The sequence below is a fragment of the Sarcophilus harrisii genome, chromosome 1 (assembly GCF_902635505.1).
Source record: "Sarcophilus harrisii chromosome 1, mSarHar1.11, whole genome shotgun sequence".
Taxonomy (NCBI): Eukaryota; Metazoa; Chordata; class Mammalia; order Dasyuromorphia; family Dasyuridae; genus Sarcophilus; species Sarcophilus harrisii.
In genome coordinates, this window is record NC_045426.1 from 108,931,244 (window position 1) to 108,945,812 (window position 14,569).

Genomic DNA, 14,569 nt, shown 5'->3' on the forward strand with positions numbered 1-14,569 from the left:
GATAGATAAAATCACTTTATGATTAAGCAACTGACTTTGCAAATGATGCATTCTATAGCATTTATAAAAGCATATCCAGAGCAAATGCAGTTATAAAATGATAAGGATGATATGTACATGTGAAATTTCTTAGGTAAATTTGAGTTATTCTACTATATCTCTTTTATTTTTACTTTAATGAATACTTTTATTAGTCTATCCCTTCCATTATCTTCTCTGCTATTAGGAAAATATAAAATTTTAGAAAGCCCTTAACGCATATCAGCATACTCGAGCACAACAAATTCTTACATTGGTCATGTCTGAAAATGTGTGTCACTTTCTTCATTTTAAATTGATTATTTATCTCTGTCAAGAGGCAAAGTGACAGCCTACATCTTCACTTTTTTGGATTTATGGTTTGTTATTATGTAAATCAGAATAATAAAGTCTTTCAAAGATATTTATTGTCTATAACATTATCATTGTTTAAATTGTTAACCATTTCTTCTCATTTTGCTCTAAATTAGTTCATAGATATGTTCCCAACATCTTTTGAAATTATTCTGCTCAGAATATTTTTTATGGCACAATGATTTTCCATTACATTCCAATACCATAATCTGTTTCTCAATTCTTCCTCTAAGTTTCCAATTTTGAAACTAATATGGCAGAAACTAGGCATTGATCCATACTTAACGCTGTACACCAAGATAAGGTCAAAATGGGTTCATGATCTAGGCATAAAGAATGAAATTATTAATAAATTAGAGGAACATAGGATAGTTTACTTCTCAGACCTGTGGAAGGGGAAGGTCTTTATGACCAAAGCAGAACTAGAGATCATTACTGATCACAAAATAGAAAATTTCGATTATACCAAACTGAAAAGTTTTTGTACAAACAAAACTAATGCAGAGAAGATTAGAAGGGAAGCAATAAACTGGGAAAATATTTTTACAGTCAAAGGTTCTGATAAAGGCCTCATTTCCAAAATATATAGAGAATTAACTCTAATTTATAAAAAATCAAGCCATTCTCCAATTGAAAAATGGTCAAAGGATATGAACAGACAATTCTCAGATGAAGAAATTGAAACTATTTCTAGTCATATGAAAAGATGCTCCAAGTCATTATTAATCAGAGAAATGCAAATTAAGACAACTCTAAGATACCACTACACACCTGTCAGATTGGCTAAGATGACAGGAAAAAATAATGATGATTGTTGGAGGGATGTGGGAAAACTGGGACATTGATGCATTGTTGGTGGAGTTGTGAACGAATCCAACCATTTTGGAGAGTAGTTTGGAACTATGCTCAAAAAGTTATCAAACTGTGCATACCCTTTGATCCAGCAGTGTTACTACTGGGATTATATCCCAAAGAGATTATAAAGAAGGGAAAGGGATCTGTATGTGCACGAATGTTTGTGGCAGCCCTTTTTGTAGTGGCTAAAAACTGGAAACTGAATGGATGTCCATCAGTTGGAGAATGGTTGAATAAATTGTGGTATATGAAAATTATGGAATATTACTATTCTGTAAGAAATGACCAACAGGATAATTTCAGAAAGGCCTGGAGAGACTTACATGAACTGATGCTGAGTGAAATGAGCAGGACCAGGAGATCATTATATACTTCAACAACAATACTATATGATGACCAGTTCTGATGGATCAGGCCATCCTCAGCAACGAGATTAACCAAATCATTTCTAATGGAGCAGTAAAGAACTGAACTAGCTATGCCCAGAAAAAGAACTCTGGAAGATGACTAAAAACCATTACATTGAATTCCCAATCCCTATATTTATGCACACCTGCATTTTTGATTTCCTTCACAAGCTAATTGTACAATATTTCAGAGTCTGATTCTTTTTCTACAGCAAAATAACGTTTTGGTCAGGTATACTTATTGTGTATCTAATTTATATTTTAATATATTTAACATCTACTGGTCATCCTGCCATCTAGGGAGGGGTGGGGGGTAAGAGGTGAAAAATTGGAACAAGAGGTTTGGCAATTGTTAATGCTGTAAAGTTACCCATGTATATATCCTGTAAATAAAAGGCTATTAAAAAAAATAAGTTTCCAATTTTGTTTACCCCCAAAACAATCATATATATACATATGATTATATGTATATATAATATTATATGTATATTATATATATTATAATATATATGTATAATATATAATATAATATATAATACATATATATATATTATAATGTGTATAATATGTATATTATATATTATAATATTATATGTATGTATAATATATATATATATGTATTATATATATATTATTATATATATATATATATATATATATATATATATATAATCTGTACATAGAAATACTTTTTTTTTCTTTCTTTCACGTCTTTGGGTTGTATGTCTAATATACCTGAATTGATAGTTTCTACTTGTATTCCAGAATGGCTAGACCAATTAATGTCCTGCACTGTAATAATGTATCTGTTTTCCCATGACTTTGTCATTTTCCTTTTTTTGTCATCTTTGCCAGGTTTATAAAGGTAGGAGGTATAACCTCAAAGTTAATTTCTCTAAATATTAATGATGAACAAATTTTGTATTACTATTGATAGCTTTGAAAATTGTGTTTTCATAATTTCTGATAATTTTTCTATGTGGGAATGGCTCTTAATCAAACAAATTTAAATCAATTGCTTACTTGTATAACTTGAAAATAAGATGTTTACCATAAAATTTCTTCTAAAGATTTTTTTTTCCCAGGTACTGATTTCTTTTATAATTTTCATCATACTAAATTTTCTTGTACAAAAATTTGTGATGTTTTTTTGTCTTTTTTTTGGTGGGACAGAAGGTAGTGGAATGTATGCTTCCATTAAGACAGAATTGTAACTGCTCAAATGTAAGCAAAGGAAAAGGAAAAGGAAAGGGAAAGAATCTAATTATTCTTTGAATAAATCTCTCTATAACATTTTCACTCAAATCTATTCTTGTTATTTCTAAATTAGCCTTCATGACCTGTCTTTGTTATTGCCCAGTCTAAGAACATTCAATGGCTCCTGATTGCCTGCTGGATGATATTAAGTGTCCTGAAGCTTTCAAGTCCTAGCAAAAAGTACATGGTGTTTTCTAACTCATACACTACTGCTTGTGCTATGCTCTTCTAACGTTGGATTAGTAGACCTCACAAAATTGGAGACTACACACATACATACACACACACACACTCACATACACACAAACTCAATACATACATAAAGGCATATACATACACACATAAATACACACACATCACTCTATATGTTTCTATGGCTCTTAAAATGTTCTTTTCTATATCTAGAACCTGACTGTGTAAATCCTAAAAGTAATTTAAGATATGTATCAAGTAACATCAACCTCAGAAAATCTTTCTTTGTTCTCTTGGTTAATAATAATAAAAAATTCCCATCAAAATTCACAAAGAAACTACTTTGTTACTATGTATTATATCTACTCTTCTTCTTTTACTTTCTATTAGCTATTTGTGCATATGTCCTATTTCTAGTAGATTATGAACTCCATGAGAACAGAGATTATGTCTTTGTATCCCTCCCAAGGCTCACATGCAGTACTCTATTCATGACTGTTAAAGCTGATATATGGGAGCATATTCTTTGATAATTATTTTCTTGATGACCCTGAAGGAAGTGGAGGAAAGCTGAAAAATAAGTACATAAAAATAATTCCATTTTATAAAAAAAAATAATTTTAGTGTTGAAATTGCTTTTTCCAGTTTGCTGGCCAACTTATGTTTTTAAGATAATGTTTTCAATAGTAAGAGATAGAAAATAAGCCCATATAAGCATATAACTCATGTTTTCAGGCATTTAAATGTATCATTAATTTACTGAAAAATAAGAATTATAGGATCATGGGAAAGGAAGAAAATTATGCTTTAGAGATTTCATTATTTTTTTTTACTTGCTGGGAACTTGCTTTATTTCTTTTTTTTTTTTTAATAAGGAGAGAAAGAGTTTAAAAACTGTTGGAAAGATGGTGATGGTGTTGGTTGATAAATTTTTTCTGGTCTGGTCTGACATTTAATTGGTGATTTTGTAGACTGTTATTTAGGAAGAATATTCATTTCAAAATTGAACTATTATCTCACAGTCACATTTTCACTTGCAGTGACAAAGATTTGTGAAACAAGATGAAAAAACATATAATGTATTAGAATAATCTTTAAGGGAAATATATATATATATATATATATATATATTTAATGTCCTCACAATTTGTGGTGCATAGAAAGTACTTCTTATCTCCTTTTCTTTATATTATTTTTGGGAGTATTTCATTTATTTATTTGTTGCATTCTCAAATGTAATATATATATATATATATATATATAATATATATAATTAGCTAAAGGTTATTGTTGGATACTTTTGATTGACATTTTATTTTCTGTGTTAAATATTTTGGGTACTTTTCTTCTATTACTTTTTTTAATTATGTTGTTGAGATGTTTTAATTTGTTATGTTCTCTTGGAAGACCTATAATCCTTAAGATTACTCTATGAATATTATCTTTAAGATCAATGCTTTTATTTTATGGAGAGAATACTTTCTTTTATTGTTATTGCTTTGTCCTCTTCTTCCAGATTGCCTTTCATTTCTGTCTATGTTCCCAATCCATATTTTTTTTTCTTTGTTATAACATTGGTGAGACTTGCCTTCATGGATTCAAGTTTCTATTCTGTCAATTATTTATGCTGTAAAGGAAATACTTCTATTCTCACAATTTTAATTCTTCTTTTATAGCATTCAGAAGCATTCTTTTCTGATTCCATGATCTCTTGGGAATCCATGTTTGTCTCTGACTTATTATGTGTTGATTCAATTTCCTTTGTTTTTGATTCATTATTCACAGATATATTGATCCACTTAGATGATCAAGAAACTATATTTCTTTCATTATTAAGATCTTCTGTGTTGGTTTATCTGGGTGCCTTAATGTGTTTAAGTTTTCTTCAACTTGAGATCTTTACTAGTTTTGTTCTCTTCCTATTGATTACTTTCTGACTCCTTCCTCTTTGATGGTGGCTTTTTGGGGAAGTCTGATATAAAAGCTTTTTCAGCTTCCTCCCAATTTTTAACAATTCAAATTTCATAGTATATTCTCCAAAAGACTCCGTAGGGGAGTCTTATTTTTTATTTTGGATCTTTGCTTTAGGAAAGATTCATTGAATCTCCTCTTCTGTAACCCCATTAGTACTGACATCCTTCCCAATTTCCTATTATTTAACTCTTTTTCAACTATCAAATAAAGTTCATTCTCTGTATTTTAATTTCACAAGGTACTGAGAAGGGAGGTGGTAAGATTTTAATTCTATTTCCAGCTGGAAACCTGTGTAACAAGTTCTGCAGCCTTGTCAACATTTCCTGAGTGTTGGAACAAAAGGAGTTGAGTATGTACATTAGAGATTAGAAATGGACCTTCTGTTTTCACTGAGTATTCCCCCCTTCCCACCCATCCTCACTTAGGATTCTCTGGATTTTAGACTATAGCAACAGTTAAATTGTTTTATCGTTTGCATAACATCCCTATTTTGGACAGGTAGTGAGAAATACTGAGGATTAGAATTTAGAGAGAACCAAAACAAAACCACAACTTTTAGTCCATTGTAGGACCACAAAGTAAAAGGGGGGAAGGGAAGGTGATTCAGTTTGTGATGACTGTATTGTAGGTAATATGACCGTTATTCCTTCTGAATCCAATTGAAAATGGAGAGAAACTCTGTTAGTTTTCTGTTTCAGATCATCCTATCTATATAGTTTTGGAAGATGCTATTCCCACTCAGGTAGAGAAATGACAGTATGGCTTCTCTTAGAAGCAAGGTGTCTTCATGTTTGGTGATCTGACATGTAAAAAGATGCTATTATATTCCAGCATCTAATACATAGTAGCCACATAGTCAAGATGAACATTTTATATTTCTTGGCACAAAATCTAATCTAATTGACTCAACTATACATTTTTCTAGAATAGTTTCTCAGAGAGTTTTCTATGTATTGTTAAATATTCCTCTGGAGATAGTATGCTTAATGGGTTTGGAGCTCTTTTTTTATTATGTATATACTGTTTTAATGTGGGAATGGAGTATGTGGAATGAGGAGAGATATTAGAAATTTGAATGTAAAAATTACCCAGACCTTTCAGGTAATAGAAATCATATCTATTTGAAAATTCAAAATGATTTGAATTAAGTAAAATAAGCAAGACTGCAGTAGAATTCTTTTGCAAAAGGTAGGACAGAGGCTTGAAATAACTAGGTTTTAAAGGTCCATAAAAAAACCTTCAGAGAAATCTAAGATGTATGTGTATTATTTTTATTTATTTATTAATTTTTACAGGAATCCAATGGAGAGAACTATGATGAAGATAAAGTCTTCAATTTTACAGTTTTATAAATAGTGTGTGATGTATGTACTGAAAAAAAATACATGACTAGGTTTCTGGCATATTTTTCCATGAGGCAATTGTATGAACTCCCTAAAAAAAGTAACCTGGGTGTTATTCACTTCTTGAGTCTTAGAAGTGATGTAAGATTTGCATATGATCAAAAGCTTTGTGGAAACATGCAGAATTTAGTTTTTAGATTGTATAAGATTCCCTTCAAATGATATGACTTTTCTAAATTTATTTAAGGAACTTCACATATCTTTAATGTGCAGCTGTTGCATATATATTCGGGGAAAAAAAATCCTTGCCAAAATGGCATATATTTTCAATGAGTAATGTACAATATAAATAATTTTAAAATTATACATGCTATCTAATAATAAGAGTAACAAAGTGTATAAGAAACAGTCCTATTGAGGTGGTTAGAATAACCACATGCTTTACTGAATTGGTCCTGTGGTGGAGAAAACATAGTCCTCCAAGTAAAACATAAGGCTGACAAGTACTACCAAGCCATGAAGACTTTGAATATGGACCTAGTGACTGATTCCAGCTTTAAGTTTGGCTTCCAAGCAATGATCACAGAGTCTCATCGCCAAAGAATTGGCTAATGGCTGATTGATTTTAAATACAGCAACCTGTGAGACTAAGGAACAAAAGAGTGTTCATCTGCATCAGAAGAGGGAAAAAAAAAGATAGTGCACAATTGGTAGCAGAGGCACAGAAAGTATAATGAATGATTATATATTGAAATAAAAGGAAAAACAAATTGTTTGAATATTCTTGAGAAAAAATATTTTGAACTATTCAAAATGGCGAGATATTTATTAAAATCTAATACAAAGTCTGTATGATTAACTTCCTGAATCCCATCTGTTATTTTTCTTTTATTTTAATAAATGGTGATCATTTCTCTGAAAGAACATTGCCAATTATATAGATTGTTTTTACACTTACAAAAAATATAGCTGGATAGTGAATTGAGATTTAATTAAAATTAGTCTGGAAATATACTTCATTTCTACATATGTGCTTTAGAAGAGGGGGGGAATGGAGTTCTGCCATCTACTTGTGCTTTGGAAAGTTTCTCTTTTTTCCTGCCAATAGGAGAATTATCCTTGATACATTCACTTAAAATATGGACAGAACTAAGTTTATCTAGGAACTTGTAATTCTGATTTATTTTCAGATAGATTCTGAAAGACATGCTGAGTTTAAAGTACCATTCATAGAGAAATAAAACTGTTGCACATCATTTAATAGTCTAATTTACCTCATAAAATCCTTTTATAACCTATTTAAATATTTAAGAATAGAAATTCACAAATATATCAATAATAGTTACAGCAATAACAATAATAATAACTTAACAAATATAGTCCATTATCTGCAGGAGTTCTCAAACTTTTTAAATAGGGAGCCTGTTCACTGTCCCTCAGAGTGTTGGAGGGCCAGATTATAGTAAAAACAAAACCTTTGTTTTGTGTGTCTTTAAATAAAGAAACTTCATAGCCCTGGATGAGAGGGTTAAATGTCCTTAGCTGCCGCATGTGGCCCGAAGGCTGTAGTTTGAGTACCCCTGAGTCTATAGCAAGGCTTAATAATCTTGGTAAAGTATTGATTCAAAAAACTGATATCTTTCTGTCATGAGAAATACTTGGAAAAGGGGAAGCAGAAATGATCACATGTAGACACTCCTTTAAGTCTGTGTCTTTCTAAGAAAATCTTCACTTTCAACATGACTAAAGGATCTAGTTGTGAGAGAGAGAAATTTGAATATTCACTGGCTTCTTATTCTTGTGATTCAGTGCTATAAATCAAAGGGGGAAGGTATGACAATAGACTGTACTAATTAAATTAGTCTTTTGAGATATTTAACACTTAACATTTCTAGATTACTGATTGCTGACCTGTATCATATAAGTTAGTACTTGACAAAATTCCATCTTGATTTTCTATTTTATTTCTACTTGGCCTACAATGAAATTATAAGCTTCTTAATGACAGAGATTTCTCTTGCTTTCCCAAAAAATGACATAGTACTAAATACACAATGGTAAATCCATAAATTTTGTATTGTGTAGAGATCATTTGTTGTACAGAAAGGCAGTCATAAACATTAACTTTAAATTTTCTGTCAACTTTAATATAATAAACTCCATAGCCAGGTGTTCAAAGCTTTCCATTAACTGCTTCTTTCATGTATTTTTATATTTTAATCTTTTATTAGATCTTTCCTAATGCAGGCATTGTCCAAGGTACCAATCCATGTGTAACTGAGTCCTAATAATTATCTCTGTCTGTGACTTTATACACCCATGACCTCAATAGCCATAACTATGGGATAACTAGAAAAGAATGTTCTTACTCAAAGCCTTGGAACACTCAAATGGTGACAGAGAGAGAGAGAGAGAGAGAGAGAGAGAGAGAGAGAGAGAGAGAGAGAGAAAGAGTATGCCAGTGGATACCTCCTTTTTGTGTGCATCAGAAACCTCCTATATGTTTTCTTTGCTTTTAGAACATGAACTTCCTGAAAGGTAATTCTCCTGTTTTTCTAATTTTTTTACCCAGTGGTTAACACAATGTTTTGACCATGGTAAATGTTTTATAAATTTTCTTACTCATTTATTTTTTCTTCTGAAGACTAATTCTATTGGATATATGGAATGAAAAATGTCCTAGGGCAATATCAATAAAGAAGTCCCTCGCATAGTTTTGTTTTTCTTGTAAATTGGAAGCTACATGAAAATAAAGACTAAACATTATTTATTTTTATAAGACCTAGAACATGAGATACCAAGCATATAGTAAACTAAAGGCCTGTAATGGGATAAGTATTCTTGTCTGATTCCACATTCAGTTGTCTTTCCACTATTCCATTGCAACTGAAAAATGTTCATCTCTTCTTCCTACTCTGTGTCTTTCAAAACTGAAAAAAACCCTTTTATTTTAAAAATTAATTGTAGAGGGCCTGGGAACTCTGAAAAGGTATACTTGAATCTAGGTCGGCATGGTGCTTATAATTAAATATCTACTCAATGTGAGATAATGGTTCTCTATGGTGATGTAATGGTTGCATGTGCTCAGTGTGCTGTAGTGATGTAATCATACTGATGTATTTAAGGAAGTCTCAGACACAGAAAGCTCTTTCAGCCACAGATAAAGAGAATACTTCAGGTTCCAGAAGTCAGATGCCAGACTTCATCTTTGACCTTCCTCATGGTGGCTATTCTGCCTCCTTCACTTCTCCATTAAGACAAGGAAGGATTCAGGCTGATCCTAAGATACTCAAGAGAGATAGTCCAGGCATTACAATTAACATGTTTACTTTCACAATCTGGTGTTTCTTTCTTCTATCTTGGGTTCCTATTTACTCTTCTGGAAATCAATCTTTCCAGGCAAAAATGTTATCTATTGTTACCTGAGTAACATTATTGTAGTGATTCTTATCTTATGATACATTCCATTATTCAGTTTTTTTCCAGGTCAGCTGTTTTCCCAAATAGGTATTTTATATTTTCTTTTATTTTCTTTTTTTATTTCCTGCTTCTTCATGTTTTGTTGAGTCATTCATTACTATTTGTTCAGTTCTGAATTTTAGTGAATTATTTTCTTCATTTACTTTTTTTAGTTATTTTCATATTTGCCCAATTGAATTTTTAAGTGAGTTGTTTTATTCTATTGATTTTTTTCCATTTCACAAATTCTTGTTTTTAAGGAGTTATTTTTTATTTCAATTTCATAAATTTTGTTTTTCAGGGAGTTGTTTTCTTTTTCAAATTTGTCAAATCCATTTTTAAGGAGTTATATGCTTTTTCCATTTCACTAAGTCTATTTTGTAATGAATTTTCTTCAGATAATTTGTGTTTCCTTTTTCAAACCCTCTTGCAAAGTTTTCATTTCCTTTCCCCATTTTTCTTCTAGCTCTCTTTTAAGGTCCTTTTTAATTTCTTCTAGGAGAGACTTGTGTGATGGGGAACAATTTATATCACCCTTTGGGGATTTATTTGGAGATGATCTGTTTTTAGTCTCATCAGGATTTGAAATCTGTTCTTCCCTTTCACCATAAAAACGATCTAAAGTCAGGGTTCTTGTTGTTTTTTACTCATTAAAAAAAAAAAGTTGAGATCTGTTTTTAGGGTAAGGGAGGTTGTCCAAGCTTTCTCTACAAGCAGCAGAGGCTGAGCTGAGTCTGTGCTGACCAACTTCAGGTGCTGGGTGGACGTGGACAGGTCCTGTGAGATTCTAGCATTCTTGGGGTTTACTATTACCGTTTGTGTTTGTGTTGGATATTTTATAACTTCTCTGCTGATCTACTGGCTTGCAAGCAGGGTAGAGTAGCCAACACTGCTGTAGATTCTTTTCCATAAATTCTCTGCCCTCATCACTCCAGGTCTGTGCTTCTTGCACTGGCATCTGTAATCAGTCTGCTTGTGCTTGGCCCACCTCTTTCTGTGCCCATTTGAAACAAACCTTTTCTGGCGATCTTTGGAATTATCTTCTGGATTGGGGAGGGGGAGAACAGAACCAAGATGGCAGAGAGAAGACATACTTCTTTCTAAGCTTTCCTATTTCCCTCACACTATTTAAGAAATTCAGCCAGTGAATTAGTGCTAGACTGTCAGAATCCATGAATTTTGGGAGTGCAACACATTACCCACAGAAGATAATCTCAAAGATCTCTAGAAAAAGGTCTACTTTGGTTGTGGGCAGGCAAGGTAGGAGGCTAGGCATAGGCACAGGCAGACGGGCAAGCAGGCACCAGCACATGCTGAGAAGACTGGAGGCAGGGTGTGATTTCTATGGGTGGGGAGTGTTCTCTGTGAGAAGAGAATCTGCAGGGGGGATTCTACCATAGTGTTGGCTACTCTGTCCTGTTTGCAAGCCAATAGTTCTGTAGAGAAGTTATAAAACTTCCAACATAAACACAGAGAACAAAGACTATACCCCAAAGTGCCAGAGTCTCACAGGACCTGGCCACACCCACCCAGCACTGTGAGTGACTCAGCATGATTCTAGTACAGTCAATCCCAGTGCAGCCATAGACATTCTGCTGCCACTTCACTGCCACTTCCTGTTGCCTGTTGACGAAGCTTGGAAAAGCCTCATTGACCCAAAAGCAGACCCCAGCATTTAAATAACAAAATGAGGAAAAAGGCAAAGCAAGCTCTACCTATAGAAAGCTTTTATAGTGAAAGAGCAGATTTCCAACTCTGAGGAGATTAAAAGCAGATTGTCTCTAGATGAAACCCCAAAGGGAGATATAACCTGCTCTCCACCACACAAGGCTCTCCTAGAAGAAATTTAAAAGGATCTTAAAAGAGAGCTGAAAGAAGAATGGGGAAAGGAAAGGATAACTCTGCAAAGGCTTTGGAAAAGAAATCTAACTCATTAAAAGAAAGAATTGTTGAAGTGTAAAAAGAAAACAACTCTGTGAATAGGAAATGGGAGAGGTAAAGAATTCCTAAGAAAACAGAATTTGTGAATTGAAAAAGATAAAGAACTCCCAGAAAAACAGAATTTGTGAATTGGAAAAAGAAAATAATTCCTTAAAAGAGAATTGGTGAAATGGGAAAAAAAAAATTCATAGAACAAAACAATTAATTTAAAAAACTCAATAGGAAAAATACAAAAAGAAATAAAAAAGTAAATGAAGAAAATAATTCATTAAAAATCAGAACTGAACAAATAGAAATAAATGACTCAAGGAGACATCAAGAATCTTTGCAAAACCAAAATAACAAAAAAAAAAAAAAAAAAAAAAAAAAAAAAAAAAAAAAGAAAAAAATGTTAAAAACCTACTTGGGAAACAACAGATCTGGAAAATAGATCTAAGAAAGATAATCTAAGGATTATTGGACTCCCTGAAAATCATGATAAAAAAATACCCTAGACACTATTTTTAGGAAAACATCAAAGAAAACTGCCGAGATGTCATAGAATCAGAAGACAAAATAGCCATTGAAAGAATTAATTAATCATCTACTAAAAGAGATGCCAAAATTAAAATTCTAAGGAATATAATGGCTAAATTTCAGAACTATTGAACCAAGGAAAAAATATTATAAGCAGCCAGAAAAAAAAAAAACAATTCAAATATTGAGGAGCCACAATAGGATTATTCAGGATCTAGCAGAGTCCACATTAAAGGATTGAAGGGCCTGGAATCTGATACTCTGAAAGGCAAAGGAACTTAGAATGCAGCCAAGAATAAATTACCCAACTAAAATGAACACTTTCTTCCAGGGAAGATGATGGGCATTCAATGAAAGAGGTGAATTCCTTTTATTTCTGATGAAAAAAAACAGAGCTAAACAAAAATTTTGACTTCCAAATATAGGACTCAAGAGAAGCATAAAAAGGTAAAAAAAAATCTCTTGGGAATTATATTTCTGTAATGGATATACATAGAGAGTACATGTATAATGTGATTTTACTGTTATAACATAAAAAAAGGAACTAGAAGTGGAAAGGAGATTACATCAGAAAAAGGAAAAGTGGAGGTTAAAAAGAGGGAAACTACATCTCATGAAGAGGTAAAGGAAACCCATTACATCTGAGGACAAGAAAGGAGAGCTATGATCAATTTGAGAATCTTGCTCTCATCAGATTTGGCTCAAAGAGAAAATATTAGACATATATAATTAACAGAGAAACTTCTTTCACCTCACTGAAAAGTGGGAGGGGGAAAAGCAAAAAAGGAAGGGGTAGGTTAAACAGAAGGGAATAAAGAAATAGTAGAGGAAAAGTTTAAGGAAGGGGGAGGAACTAGGCAGGGAGGAATTCTAAAGAGGGAGGACTGCATGAGGCAAGAAGTGCCTATAAGTTTAATACTGGGGTGGGGGTAAGGAGGAAAGGAAAGAGAAAAACATAAGCTGGGGATAATAAGATGGCAAAAGGCAAAGCATCATTGTTTAAAGTAAACTATTAAAAAGGGTCTTTCAAAAAATTAAATATATTATAAAAAAGAGGGTTGTTGGTACATTGTTGGTGGAATTATGAATGCATCCAGTCATTCTGGAGAGGAATTTGGAACTATGCTCAAAAAGTTATCAAACTGTGCATACCCTTGGTAGCTGGGAGTGGCAGTACTGAAAGAAAGTCTGAATTTTAGAGCCCAAGTTACACCCAGAGTCAAGCAGTAAGAAGCACAGATAGGATTATTTTTTGACTTTAATGGGACTTTTGTTCTTAGGCTTTTTATTCCTTTTGGACTATCTCCCAATGACAAATCATCATATCTCCAAAATTACTATATCCATTCAGAAGACCAAGTAGTGATGTCACCACCCATCCTGTATAAGAACCTATCTGTACCAAACTAACTTGCTAATTTCATTTCAAGGTTAGTCTGCTTGCTAAGCATCATAATGGCTAACTCTTTTTAGGGTGCCAAATACTTTTTAAGGTTAGCCTTCCAGTCAATAGCTTAATGCCCTACTAAACTCCTTCTTTATAAATTTAGGTAATTCATTAGGAACCTGCCAGCCTTAATGTCATCTCTCCTTCATGGCATCTTAGACCCGTTATTGATTGCTAACCCCCTCTCACCTTCTATTTCTTTGCCAAGAACCTCATATGGATTTAATCTGCTGTATGCACAATAAAATCTTTGCCTTGATTTGGCAATGCTCTAATTCTACAAAATCTGTTGAGACACTTCACAACACTGGCCCATAACCTCGGAATACTTTGGAGATCCAATATACCCCAACATTTAGGGGTGAAATCACGACATACTCATTTACTTTTTGTCAGTTACTATGTGGTATTAAACAAGTCCTCTAACCTCTCTGAACCTCAAGATCTCAGGTCCTAAAATGAGGATGTTGGTCTCAATGGTTTCTTTACTCTTTCAGCTACAAATCTACAATTTTAGGTTATTTGAATGGGATTGGACTAGCATCCATTTCTCTTTCAAGTCTTTATTTTTGTGTATAAGAAGTATTTAAAATATTTTAATATGTGGAGAAAATATTTCTCTAATAGATTTATAAAACTGTCAGAAGTGGAAAGTGTATTAGACAATATTCTTGTCAGTATTTCCTGGGCTAGTGACATAATTAAACAGTCAAAAGTAACTACAGGTCACTGTTCTCTACAACACCATAGGATCCATGGAATAGAAGTAGGATAAGGGCATGCAA